We start from the raw sequence: 14419 nt of genomic DNA, 5'->3' as shown, positions 1-14419 counted from the left end.
TCCAAGCTTCTTAAAACACAGTTAACTAGTACTGATGCCTTACATATTATTACTAACAATGCAATGAATGAATACTATACACAGAAATTTTTGTGTGTGTGTGTGTGTGTGTGCGTGAATGTATGTATGTATATATACATATACACACACTTCAGTATCATATATACTTCATATAATATGCATATGTGCATACAAATAGACACACAAATATTTAAACATATATACATATGTGTGTGTGTGTGTGTGTGTGTGTGTGTGAGAGAGAGAGACTGACTGACTGATATATATATATATATATATATTTGGGCATTTTTAGGGGGGGGTCACCCCCACCCCCCCCCCCTATATATAATATCAACCCCAGGCATAACATACATTGGGGGGGGGGGGCAAATGCTTGTCGATCAAATGAACTGTCGACCAAATAAACAGTCAACCAAATGAACAGTCGACCAAGTCATATGGACCCATATATACACATATGCACACATACATGTGTGTGGCTGTGTATGGAATGTATACATGCCAGGCTTGGGGAAGATGGAAGAGTTATCTCACAAATGGAAATTTTTCTTAAAGCAAGACAATTTCAATGTTATGAGAATGGAAGGGGGGGGGGGCTCTTCCTCCACAGTTAAAAGTCCACTCAGGTAATACAGAAACTCCTCCTTCTACTGCCATCAATGACATCATTCTAATCTATAGCCACTATCCTGTTACTCTTGTGCATTATTCCTGTACCTTTCTAACCTCATACTTCCATTGTTTTTTCACAGTACCTGCTTATAGTATCTTTATACACATGTTTTGATTTAGAAGTCTGGAATCTGTATCAAGGAAAATATTATAGCCAGTGCAGAATCCCAACTCAAGACTGACCCCCACATTTCTCAGTCAGCATCACTCAGTCAGCATCACTCAAAACAGTAAGTTGTATTCCTGAAGCAAACCCTTTGAACGGCTTCTTGGCAGCTGAAATCTTAGAGCAACAAAGGACAGAAATGACATTTAGCAGATAAAGTCCAACTGCAAAGAATACTAACAACTTCATTTTACTTCACTAGCACCTTGGTTATTCTTTGAATAAGCCTAGCTGGAACATTTTGTTTTGGCAAAAAAAATAAAATAAAAAACAAAGTTGCAATGAACATTTGGATCATACCAGTCTCGTCTTACCCCATTATCTATGGCTACATGATAAAAATGCAGTTATTACTTGGCTGGTGGGAACACTGACAGGAACATTTCCACACATGGTCCAACTTCAAAACTGGAAAAAAAATCACAAAAAAGCATTTTTGCACCCCCAACCACACACAGAACTACAATTAACTCTGAACTCTGTACAACAGAGTACAAGAGAAATCCTTGAGACACCAAAATCTTGATCTTTAATTTAAACAGTAGACACAGAACCTTGCATAGAAACAGGTGCTTTTATTGTCCAAACATGAACTTTAGAGTGGCTTTGTGGGCAAATAAAATGCTAGTGTGTTCTAAATAAAAATCTTTCTAGTTTTGAGAAATTACAGACTGATTACAAAATATTTCACGTGTGAAATAAACAGCTTCTACTCCAACTCTTAAGCATGGTTTTTACCGGGGCTTTCACATGTACTTCATCTGTGAGACTGAATCTTCCCAAGGAGACTGATGCATTAATTTTATTTCTTCTTTCCTTCATACAGGTACACTGCAGACTCATCTGGACCTTCTTTCAAAGTGTTTTCTCCATCTCTTTTTACCAACACCATGAGTAGATGCAGGTTTACTCCTGGACCACACACAGTCTTGGTTCAGGCACTTTTTTCAACTTTCTAAGCAGATATACTCTGCATTATCTGTCTCATTCTCATACATGCATAGATGTAAGCCTATCCAGTGCCAAAATTAGCCTTTCACTAGTGGCAACCACCATATTATGGTACTAAATAGAATGTAATATCCTGTGCCATACTTAATTTTATGAATGTATAGCAGACTGCAAAATTAATTAAAAATACTGAAGGGAAACATTTCCAATAACTATAGTGAAATAGCATTGCTACATTAACACTATTCAATTAAACACATTAGTCCATTAATACTATTATTCTTTCACTGATAAAAATAAATATTTTCTTAGCACACTGTGATAAAAATACATTAGCATTTCCTTTTGTTGCACATTACTATTTGTGATGCATGGATAAACTCGTTTAAGGATTTATTAAATAAGATTACTTTACACTGTATGCAATGCAATAGCAGTATTACTTACCAAAGTGGCAACAGTTGTGTGCGTTTTCAATTGCAACTCATTGCATATTATAGAATTACACTATTTGTAATAAATATTTTAGTCAAGCCCTTCTGTTTTGTGACCTCAAGGACTTAAGAACATGCTAGGCTTTTCAGACAAGCTCTTGCAAATTCATATTGATCACTTCAGCAATACTGTGTCTCGGTCTTCAATCTTTCTTAGCATCAGTGTCTTTTTACTGAATCCTGTTTTCACATTACCTGGCCAAAGTATTTTTGTTTAATTATCAGACCTTTCAATGAACAGTGTGGGTTTATTTTTTCCTTTTGGATATTGACTGATTTGATCTTCGTCCAGTCCATGAATTAAAAAAAAACATTTTCTCAACACCACAATTCAAAAGCATTGTTATTCTACACAGCCTTTCTTATAATCCAACTCTAATAACCACACACGGGGGAGGGGGGTCACCATTTCACTATATGGACATTTGTTTACAACTTGTGTTTTTACTCTTTAACATCATATATAGATTTGCCATACAGGCCTATCTAAGAAGCAAGTACCTTTTAATTTTGTGGCTAAAATCATCATCTGCTAAGATGTTTGAGCCCAGGAAAATAAATTCTGTCACTGCCTCCTCTTCTATCCCAAATATTGTAAAGAGCTTTTAAAGCCAGATTACATCATTTTAATATTTTATGTTGACTAGAAAGTCAGATTTTATGCTGTTTACTTTCATCTTCATCAACAGACTCTTCAATATTCCTCACTTTCAGCCATCAAAGTGGTATCAACTACATACCTGAGGTTGTTAATATTTCTTCCTGCCAGTTTTGAGTCCAAAATCTGATTCATCTAACCCATGATATACTCAGCATACAAGTTAAATAAGCAGAGTGGAAATATGCAGCCTCACCTCATTCTGTTCAAAATCTTAAAATGAAAAATGAAATAAGTGACAGGTTTAATGACTTGTTTCTTCTGCACACAGCTTCCTCGGGATGTAAATAAGGTGCCACCATATCCTCATTTCTCTTAGAACTTGCCACAGTGTGTTATGGACCACAGAACAAAAGATTTTAATGCAGACAATAAAGCAGAAGAAAATATTTTTTCTGGAACTTCCTGGCTTTCAGTATTATGCACCAGAAGTTTGCAATTCGACCCTTGCTGCCTCTGACTCTTGTAAAATGAACTTTTTACATCTAGCAGTTTTCATTCTATATATTGCTGGAGACTAGCTTGCAAAATCTTGAATATTACCTTACTAGCATGCAAAACAAATGCAACAGCTTAATGATTTAAGTATCCATCATTGCCTTTTTTTAGACTGAAATATAAATTGGTCTTTTCCAATCTAATGCCCAATGTTGTGTATTTCAAGTTTGATGGCAAATTCCAAGTAACACTGTTGTAGGAGTTTAAACAATTCAGTTGCAGTCCCATAACCTACTGCATCCTTGTTATTAGCACTACTTTCTATGGCTTGTTTAACTTTACCTAGTAGGATTGCCTGGCCCTGGATCAGAAATGTCAGGGTCCTTCTTCAATAGTTCTTCTACACATTTCCTTTTAACTACTGGTATTGCAGTTATTTACTTTAGTATTGTTTTGCTTCTATTTTATTTTTTTTCCTCTCTTTAAATGCAATTTTCCACAACCATTCCTACATGAATGGTCACATATTTAGGAGCTCTCATTGGCTCCCATCCTCAGGAACAGTTATCTGATTGGTTCACATGCTGCAATGGTGATTGGCTGTAATTGCAGAATACGAGCAAATGAAAAACTGTGTAGCACAGCCAACGCTGTTAAATGCAGAACAGCAGAGCAGCTATTTGATTGGTTTGTATACAGCAATGCCAATTGGCAGTAATTGAGGTATACAAACCAATCAAAAGCCGTGTAGCAGAGCCAAAGCTGTTCAATGCGGAACAGCGGAACAGTGTCACTTATGGTCGAATGCAGAGCGTTCATCATAAGCTGGAGCACTTGGCTGCTCAGATTTGTAAACTGGTGCGAGTTTTATAGGCATAGAAAGAGGATAATGAAGGATTGCCCATTTAACTGCTAACATCCACTGGAGTATCCTCATGAAAAACCTGGCCAGGGGGACTATTATTATTGCCACTGAAATGGATCCCAGTACTTGTAAAAGTAGCTTCACGAGAGGAGAAGGGTGAGAGCGAATGCATTGTATCTGATTTCTCAAGGAGGATTTCCTGTGTATTGGAAGATAAGCCACTGTAAGCAAGCTATCTAGTTGAGTTCCTATAAATTCCAGGTTTTGCATCAGAGTTAGCTTTGATTTTGCCAGGTTTACAGAAATTCCTAAAAAGTTCAAGATGTGCATCAGATAATCTCTGGCTTGAATTAGACAATGTCTGGTTGGGGCAGTAAGCAGCCAATCATCTAGGTACGGAAACACCTGGAATCCTCTGAGCCTCAAGTGAGCTGCTACCACTGCAATGTATTTGCTGAACACCTGGGGGATCTGTGATGAGACCAAAGTGCGGTACTCTGAATTGGTAATGATTGGCTCCCAGCCAGAAGTGCAGAAATTTCCTGGAGCGCTTGTGTATCTTTATGTGACAGTACGCGTCCTGGAAATCTATGGGGCAAATCCAGTTGTCCTTGTGCAGAAGCGACAGAAGGTACTGAACTGTAACCATTCGGCACTTCGACTTCTTCACAAATTGATTCAATTTGCTTAGAAAAAGGATTGGTTTGAGGTCCCCCATTTTCTTTGGCACCAAAAATAAGTGGGAGTAAGTTCCAAATCCTATCTGTTCTGTTGGGACCTTTTGGATGGCTCTTTTCTGAAGCAGCTTCTAGATTTCTATTGCTGCTAACTACCTCTGACTGGGTGGAATGTCAGGGAGTTTTCTGTTTAGTCTTGTAGGAAGAAGAGAAAAGGGAATGTAATAGCCTCTGGATATAATGGAAAGCAGCCATTTGTTTTGTGTAATATTTGTCCAGGCTTCTGGGTACAGTGAAAAATATTCCCCAACTCCTTCCAGAGAAGAGCACATGGGCAACACTTCAGGAGTGCTGATAGGGCCTATCAGGAAAGGAATCCCTAAAGTCCTGATTCTTCAGACCTCCACTGCCATCTAGGGCAACACCTGCCATTAAAATCTCCTCCTCCATATCTGGAACAGAAATCTCCCTGCGAGTCTTGGATAGGTGCCTGAGACTTGCAGAACCAAATTTTCGTGCCATCTCACTGGTTCCTGGAGAAGGTATGCTGAGGGATAGAAAACCTGATCCCAACAGCAGACAGGGTCTTTCCTTCTTGCTCTCTGCAAGTAAGTGTTTCATTGACTTGGTCTGAAAAGGGAGGAACCATTGAAAGTGGCATTATCAAAGGCTGTCGTAAAGGATTCCACGAAATCACAGAGCCTCCTCCAGGCATGTCACTGTATGGCTATGTCTGAACAGACTGCTCGAGAGACACCTTCTGCTGTATAGGAAATTAACCTCATCAATGAGGTAGCTACAGACGACAGTGTGGTCAGCTGCAGAGAAACTTTCTTAAGATCCTCGGCAGACATGGACTCAAAGAGAATTTGACAGCTCTTTGGTCAAATCTCTCTGCAAACGGGTGAAATTGGCCATAAAATTCAATGACCTCAGTGCGAAAGTAGCTGAGGTGTAAGCATGCTTCCCAAAACTTGTCCATCACCCGGACTCCCTGTTCAGGGGATGGACAGTGGAGCTCTGTTGTACTAGCTCCTTCTATGTGGCTGCTGCCACAACCATACCATCCACGGTAACTCCCTCACTCCAGAATTATTGGCTGGTGGGTGGAGATAGAATTTTATCCAGATGTTTGGGAATTGGTTCAACAGTGTCCAGCTCCTTCCATGCCCGGCGGGAGACAAGGTTGATAAACTCATCCACTGGGGGGGTCACCCAAGATGTAGTTGGGCCAGTCACGAAAGCCTCCAGAAAAACAGCCTCCTCAGGGAAAGGATTTTGTGAAGACCATCCACCCCTTTGGCTAAGGATTTCCATGATGTCCCCAAAGGAGACATCATCAGGTGGACATCGAGGGGAATACTTCCTTAAAGTCTGTGTCCTCTGTGACAGACTCCATGGGAGAGTCTATGTGCCTCCTTTTGCACAACCTTTTTCGAGGAACCTCCGGAATGGGGTGGTCCGAGGAGGTATCTGAAGAGGAAGGAAGTCCCTGTGTGGGAATCACATGGAGACCTTCTGGCACTGGCTGACCTGATGGAACAGGAATGATGGGCTCAGCACTCAAAACAGATGGAGGATGGAAAGTAGGAATCAAGACAGAAGAGGACAGTTCTCGAGCTGCAGAAAAGACCCTTTCTACAACCTGGAAGGCTGACAGACCCAGAGAAACTCCACTCTCACCCCTCAGAAACAAAGTTGTCAAGGCGAGGAAGTCAGGGCCGTCCCCAGATCCACACCAGCCAGAGAGAATTGGACATGAGCTATCTACAGCCAAGTTGCCCAGGGCAAGCAAACAATCTAAACAAATTAGAGCCGAACCCTAACCCACAGACCCAGCAAAGACCTCTCGGATCACAGACCCACTAGAATCTGAAGACAACTGAACTGAGCTAGTCAGGGTGGCTGTCGGATCCAAAGTCCGAGGGATCCCAAATCCTTGGGCTCTGAAACCAATAGACGGATCAGAGAAGGAGAATGTTGTTGACAGATCCAGTAGGGGAAAAGGAGATGGAATGACCCCCATCTGAATTTAAGCCATAAGGAATATCCTATCCATGTCAAGTTTGGAAAAGCTCCTGGAAAACGTAGACGAGGTGATGGAGGTCAGTCTCAAGGGCTAGGTGGGTGCCTAGAAAATCTTAGGTGGCAGCATCGGAGACACTGCCTGTAAAGTCAAGTCCAGGGTAGTACCTCTAGCTGTCAGATCCGAGGTCTTAGGATCTGATGGTGGGACAAATTGCATAGGAGAACAGAGACTGATGGAAGGGTAGGATCAGAGGTTTGAAGAACTGAAGTCGGATCCAACAATGTCTGATCTGATACTTTTCTCTGTTTCAAGAACAGCTCTGAGGAGGAGGAAGGAGAACTGTGGTGTCTCTTTCTTGGCTCAGAGGCCTGCCTGTTTAGTGGGGGTTTGAGCCCCAGCAGGCAATAAAGGGTCAGTTTGTTGCTTCGATCTGAGAGAGCTCTCGGATTGAAGGTACTACACACTGAGCAAGGAGTGTCCAGCTGGGCAGCTCCCAAAACAGTATACACACTTCTTGTGGGCATAGCTGCAGATCTTATACCCACAAGAAGTGCACTTTTTGAAGCCAGTAGGTTTATCTGGTGTCTTGGACATAGTAAACCACACACACACACACACACACACACACTGTAGTAAACCACACACACACAGGCAGTGCGCTACCAAAAAAAGTAAACAGAGAGAAAAATAAACCCAGGTCCCTGATGTCAGTGAACACTAAGGCAGGAGCCAAGATGACAAAACTAACTTTAAACTAGAAGACTTTTTTAAAACAGTACACACACTAAAATTATCTAACAAAGTAAAAGAATAAGGACAGAAAACAACTACCAATAGGAGAACAAGAATTTGAAACAGTACACACACTATCTAACCTGCCTACCTAACACACACATATACTCTATCAGAAAACAATAAACACTTTAAAAGTTATTATAAAGCAAATAAAAAGAGAGGAGCAATGCTTACACAATACTAAGGAAAAAAGAAAGAATACTAATAGGAGACAAGAAAATTTGAAAAGGCACTTAATTGCAAAGTTGAAGAAAGGCTTGATCTTCAGTCTGACTGGAATGATAGCAAATGAGATCTGGGGGATTATGGGTAAAGACAGGAGGAGCTTGAGGCTTGGATCTGAAGTCTGGTGGAAAGCAGCCATATCGGAATTGATGGTCGGATCCTAGACCCAGTAGTGAGCAAGAATGAAAAGGACAACAATCAGATCTTTCCATGAGATGGAAAGTTGGGGGGGGGTGTTGAGAAAGGATGGAAACAGTCAATACAGGTCTATCATTATGGTAAGCACACATAACTTTCATATCTGGTCTTGTCTTTTCCAACCATTCCTCAAATGATGGGACAGAGTCCCAAGCTACTTTGTTCCATGGATGGTCTCATGGAAGGATGTTCTGGAGAATGGTAGAACCAAAAGTGGCTCTATCTCTGTAAAACAAATACAATTTGCAATGGGAAATGAAGGTATGAACAGTAATCAATGTGGCAGCAACACAAATGTCATCAACTGAAGCCCTAGAAAAGAAGGCTGAAGAAGTGCACAAAGCTCTTGAGTGTGCTTTTGGTAGTCATGATAGAGTCAAGCCTATTTGCTTATAAACATAGGTGATACAGCCAGTCAACCACCTAGATAAAATAACCTTTGACTTGCCTTGACACCCATCTTGTTCTTAGAACATAAAACAGACCACTGATCTGGATTTCCTAAAAGGTGTGGTTCAATGAAAGTAGACGCATAATTATCTCTGTACATCCAACAAATGGATAAAGTATTCTCCTTTATTTGAAACGTTTGGAAAAAAGACTGAAAGACTAAAACTCTGAATAAGTGAAGTCTGTGAAACTACTTTAGGCAAAGAAGGATTGGTGCATAAAGTAATCATGTCCTTGTAGAAAATGATGCAAGAAAATTGGCTACATAGAGCTCTAACACCCTTCTGGCTGAAGTAAAGGCCACCAGAATAAGGGTTTTCCAAGTCAGAAATTTTAGGTCCACTTTAGCAGCAGGTTCAAAAGGAGATTGGGATCAAGGCTTGCAGCAAGACATTCAAATCCCAAGAAGGAGTAGGGTCCTTAAGTGGACGTCTAAGAAGAAAGGTACCTCCGAGGAAGACTTTGCACAATTTGAATGAGGCTAAAGAAGTGTGATTCTCAACCACACTGAAATTTAGGATAACCTCTAACTGAATCTTAATAATGGAATAACTAGCTCCATCATGGAAAAATTAAGGCAAGGAAATCTAACACTGCTGATTTAGGAGCAGAAGGAGCCAGATTTCTCTGCAAATCCCACATGGAAAATATTTTCCATTTACTTTTGTAAACGTTCCTACTGGATGGTTTCTGAGAACAGGTAAGAATGTGAACCACTTGGGATGAAAGCCTGGACTGACTCACCAGTACTGGAAGTGGAGAAACCATGTGGTTAGCTCTTGTGCTTGAATATCCAGATGAGGCATTCTGGACGGATGAGACAGTAAATCGGAATTTGGATCCAGCACCCAAGGACAGCATACCAGATGAGGTCAGAGCTATGAAAACCACATCAGCTGAAGCCAAAAAGGGGCAATGAGAATGACCTTGTTCTTCCACTGTAATGTTTTCTGTTGAAATTTTTGAATTAGAAGAGCTGTTGGGAAGGTATATAGGAGACTGGAGGGCCAACCATTGATCAAAGCATCTCTCAGGGACTCTCCTGCAGAGGAATCGGAGCAAAGAATCTGATTTGCTGCATTTGGAACAGATGGGAGAAACAAAAAGATTACATCATGGTTGGCCTCATCAATGAAAGATTTGTGTTGTCACTATTGGGCTGAGACCACTTGTGAAGTAGCAGAACAGACTTGCTCGACCTGTCCACTAGAAGACTGGATTTCTACAGTATGTGCATTGCTATCAAAAAGCGATTGGCAGATATTACCCACTGCCACACACTCATCGCTTCTCGACATAATGTGTAGGAACATGTTCCCCCCATTTCTTGATGTATCAGACCACTGACCTGTTGTCTGCCAGGACAGAAATCACCCATTGAGAGAGGACATCCTGAAAGGCCTGCAATTCTAGAAGTTCTACTCTCATCTCTAAAACACTGATATGAAGACTGGCCTCTGATGGGGACCACGTGCCTTGAAACATCTTCCTCATGTTATGCCCTCCCACCCTAGTTGGGAAGCATCAGTGGTCACCATGGTTTTGGAACAGGAAGGGACAAAGGGACAGCCTTGAGACACTACTGAAGACCAAATTCAACAAAGTACATGATCTATACAAATGTTGGTAAGGTGGATTGAAAAGGACATAAGTTGATGCATGATGGACCACTGAACTGCTAGTGTCCATTGAAAAACCCTCATATAATGCCTTGTCAAGAAAATCAAGGTTATGAAGGCTGCCACTGATCAAAGAAGTTGTAAGACGTGCCTGGCTTGTGCAGTCTGATAACAGACCAGCTGTACTTCCCTGCTTCCATAAGGTGGATAACCTGCTGTGTGGCAGCCTTGTTATTTGAACCATAGCCTCCAAGTGTGCTCCTATGTACTCCAGGGTCTGCAATGGGAAGAAATGAGATTTGTTGTGGTTCACTGTTATTCCTAGACTGGAACAGATTCTGGCCAGACTAGTAGAGGTCTGGTAGGAGCAGTGCGGAGCCAGTCTAGATAGGGGAACACCCAGAACCCTAGTAATCTGAGCTGCAAACACTGCCATGCATTTGTTGAACACCAGGGGGGCTGTGGTGAGGCCAAAGGGCAGGGCACTGAATTGAAAAAACCCTCTGGAGCATCTGTCCATTCTGATGTGATAGTATGCATTCTGAATATCTGTCGAGCACATGCAATCATCCTTCCTTAAAAGAGGGAGGATGGACTGTACTGTGACTATTCGAAACTTTGAGTGTTTGACATACTGATTCAAAAGACTGAGGTCCAGAATTCCTGAGGTCCTTATTTGTTTTTGGCACTAAAAAGAATTTCAAATAAACTCTGAATAATTGGTGGTCTGGTGGGATCTCTTGGAAGATTATTTTTCCCAACAGCTTTCCAATTTCTAGCACTGCTGCCTTCCTCTGAGCTGGCATATAGGAAGTTTCTTTACCGGTGGGGTGAACAGAGAAAGGGAAAAGGAATGCAATAGTCTCTGGCAATGATTGTCTGCACCTAGGCATCTTTGGTGATGACATCTAGACTTCTGGGTGCAGAGATAAGCACCCCAACTGCCTCCAGAGTGCACCAGTCAGGCAACCACTCAGGAGTGCTGGTAAAGCATCTCAGTGAAAGGACCTCTGAAATCTTGATTCTGTGATTCTTCTCTGCCATTAGAATACTCCCCCCCCCCCCAGACTCCGGGAGATTTATCCCCAGAAGAGTCCTTGGAGAGCCCCTGAGACTTTCAGAAAGTACAGTTGTGTACACTTACCATAAATGTAAATGTTCGAATGAATTCACTGCTGCAGTCATCACTTATGGGTTACCCCTGCTGGGTAGCCCTCGGCTGGCCTGAATACCAAAGTAAAGGATTTCCCTCATGCTTCAGCTGTTCTGAGACTGTGGCTGATGTCAGGTCATCAGGGCTATAAAGGGTGACAGCCAACGCCATTACATCAGTTTTTCTTGCCCCCAATAGTCAGGAGCCCCTAAGAGGATATAGAAATATGGGGGAAGGTGGGAGGGAAACAGGACTGCAACAGTGAATGCACTCTAACATCTACATTTTTGGCAAGTGTACACAACTGTACTATGTTCTTTGTGTTTCACTGTTGCAGTCATCAGTTGTGGGAAGATTCTCAAAGCTGAGGAAGTGGGTGGGAGGCATGCTATAGAGGTTATGGGAATGCTAGCATGCCCTGCAGGATTGCAGATGCAAATCCTGCCCTGGTTTTGGAGAATGCAGCAAGCTGGCAGTGCTTAGTGAAAGTGTGGATAGATGTCCATGTAGCAGCCTCCAGAATATCCTTGGTAGGAACCCCTCTCAGTAAGGCCGTGGAAGTAGAGGCTGGCTCCAGTGGAATGAGATCTGATGGATTAGGAGGGCTCTTTCCATGGAAGGCATAGCAGAAAAGTATACAATGAGAGATGCATTTGGAAATGGTCTGCTTTGTAATGGGTTTCCCCTCTGCCCCATGGGTGAATGAAAACAGTAGATGGTCATTTTTTCTGACTGATTTGGTCCTGTCAAGGTAAAATCTCAATTGTCTGTGTATATCCAAGGTATGCAGAATTCATTCTCCTTTATTGGTAGGTTTTGGAAAGAAAGTAGGTAGGTGAATGGCCTGGTTAAGGGTTAAATCAGAAATACCTTAGGCATAAAGGAGGGGTTGGTTCTCAGATAGACCCTGTCTGCATGGAAAATGAAGAAGGGCTCAGTGGCCATGAGGGCCAAGAGCTTAGATATCCTCCTGGCAGAAATGATGGATAAGAAAAAACAAGCTGCAAAACTGATATAACACAAAAACTTGGTAGAGAAAACCACTTTATAAAGCAAAGCTTTCGGGCAGAACCCTTCTTCAATACTAAAACATAGCATCAAACATTTCACACTTTAAATACAGGTCATCAGTCACATGATCAGCAGCCAAAAGAAATCATGTGACCACAAAAACAAGATAAAATACAAAGTATAAAACACAGAATGTAAACATATTACAAAACTCTAAAGCATAAAAGTCTATCCTATATAACATACATAATTCATGAATAAATACATCACAATTTGGTATTTTACTACAGGTTCCTTAGGTACCATTGCAATTTTCTCATGCGAGTCTGGCAAGGGGTACCAGCAGGATGTAGGAGGCCATGTACCCCAGGGCCTGCAGGATTTTTCTGGTGGTGAGGTGGGTTTTGTGTGCCAGCTGGGTGAAGTAAGACTGTAGAAAGGCCTGCTTCTGTGGGAGGAGGAAGGCCATTTGTGCTGAGGTGTCTAGAAGGGTGCCCAGGAAGGTTATCCTTCGTGTGGGCTGTAGATGGGACTTCCCCAGGTTGATGAATCACAGTGAGGTTAGTAGGATCTGCACAAAGAAGAGGTCTTGCAGGGTTTTTTTCCTTGGTTTCTGCCTGCATGAGGCAATCATCGGGATAGGGATAAATGTGTATGCCCTTCTGTCTGCAAACTGCAATTACTAGAGCCAGGCACTTGGTAAAGACTCTGGGAGCAATGGATAAGCCAAAGGGCAGAGCAGAGAACTGAAAGTGTTGAGACCCTGTTCTGAACCTTAGGTAACTCCTGCAGGACTGTCTGATAGGGATATGCAGGTAGTAGTTTTGTAGAGTCAGTATCTTACATTTTGGAACCAGGAGGGACAGTTTCAGGGTGGAGAGATCTAGGATAGGGTGCCATGTGACCTCTTTTCTGGGAACCAGGAACAGACTTGAATAAAATCCTTTTCTGGTCTCTTCCTTTGGTACAGTTTCTACAGCACCCTGGGCATAAAGCTTTCTGATCTGATGAATGGCTTCTGCCCCCTGATTTGCAGGGACGTCTGGGCAACTTGACCTTTTTGGCTTTTCTTTGAAATAGAATCTGTACCCACTGGTAATAATTTTCAGGACCCATAGATCTGAGGTGATGGCCTGCCTGTTTTCTAGGAAGACGGAAAGTCTTCCTTCTAGCCTGTTGGGTGACCTGAGGGGTAGAGGGGAGGGGAGAGAGTCATTGAGAGTCCTTGGAGAAGGGAATTGGTTTAGAACCTTGACTAGGAGCAGCAGTGGACCACTGCCTGGGTCTTTGTTGGCTAAGGGACTGATGCCTAGGGGTTCTGTCTCTGCGTCCCTTTCTCTGGACTGGTTTTGTCTGACAGGAAAGGACTAGTGTTTAGTGGGGACGTTTCTGCTGAACCTGGGAGGTTGCACTGGTAAGAAGTCCATGACAGTTTGCATGGACTTGGCTTTGTCCTCCATTTTCTTAATGACCTCTTCTGCTTTAGGTCCAAACAACTGGTCTTTATCTAAGGGGGCATCTAGCAGTTTGGATTTTACTTGGTCAGGCAAAGGCTGCTCCCTTAACCAGGCATGCCTTCTGATTACTGAGCCTGTGACTGCAACCCTGGTAGAAGCTTCTACAACATCAAAACCACAATGTAAGGAGTGTTTGGCTACCTGAGAGCCAGACTGTATGAGGTCTGTTAATTCTCTGGTAGTACTGCTGTCAGGAATGGAAGATAACTTTTGTTTAATCAGTTCAATGACATTATGCTGAAATTTCAGCATACAGAATTGACAATTTAAGGCTCTTACAGCTAAAGTGGCTGAAGTGTATACCTTTTTTCCCCATTCTGTCTAAAGCTTTGCTTTCTTTGTCAGCTAGGATGGGATTTTTAGATGAGCTTGCCCTAGCTCCCATAGGGCCTTGAGTAGTGACTTCAGGGTCTGCAGTAGGGTTTTTGAAAATATATTTGTGGGTGTCTTTCACCTGCAATATCTGTCTGGCTTTCT

The 14419-nt window shown here is 42.1% G+C and overlaps 1 protein-coding gene across 1 annotated transcript in view; it reads right to left on the bottom strand.

Annotated features, from left to right (window-relative positions):
- KIAA0753 (KIAA0753 ortholog) overlaps window positions 1-14419 on the bottom strand; it is a 1485993-nt gene that overhangs the window by 1130923 nt on the left and 340651 nt on the right. The window lies entirely within an intron of this gene.

Source organism: Protopterus annectens, chromosome 13.part0 (genome assembly GCF_019279795.1).
Source record: "Protopterus annectens isolate FY-2018-M chromosome 13.part0, PAN1.0, whole genome shotgun sequence".
Classification (NCBI taxonomy): domain Eukaryota; kingdom Metazoa; phylum Chordata; order Ceratodontiformes; family Protopteridae; genus Protopterus; species Protopterus annectens.
This window is presented reverse-complemented; position numbering and strand designations above follow the sequence as displayed.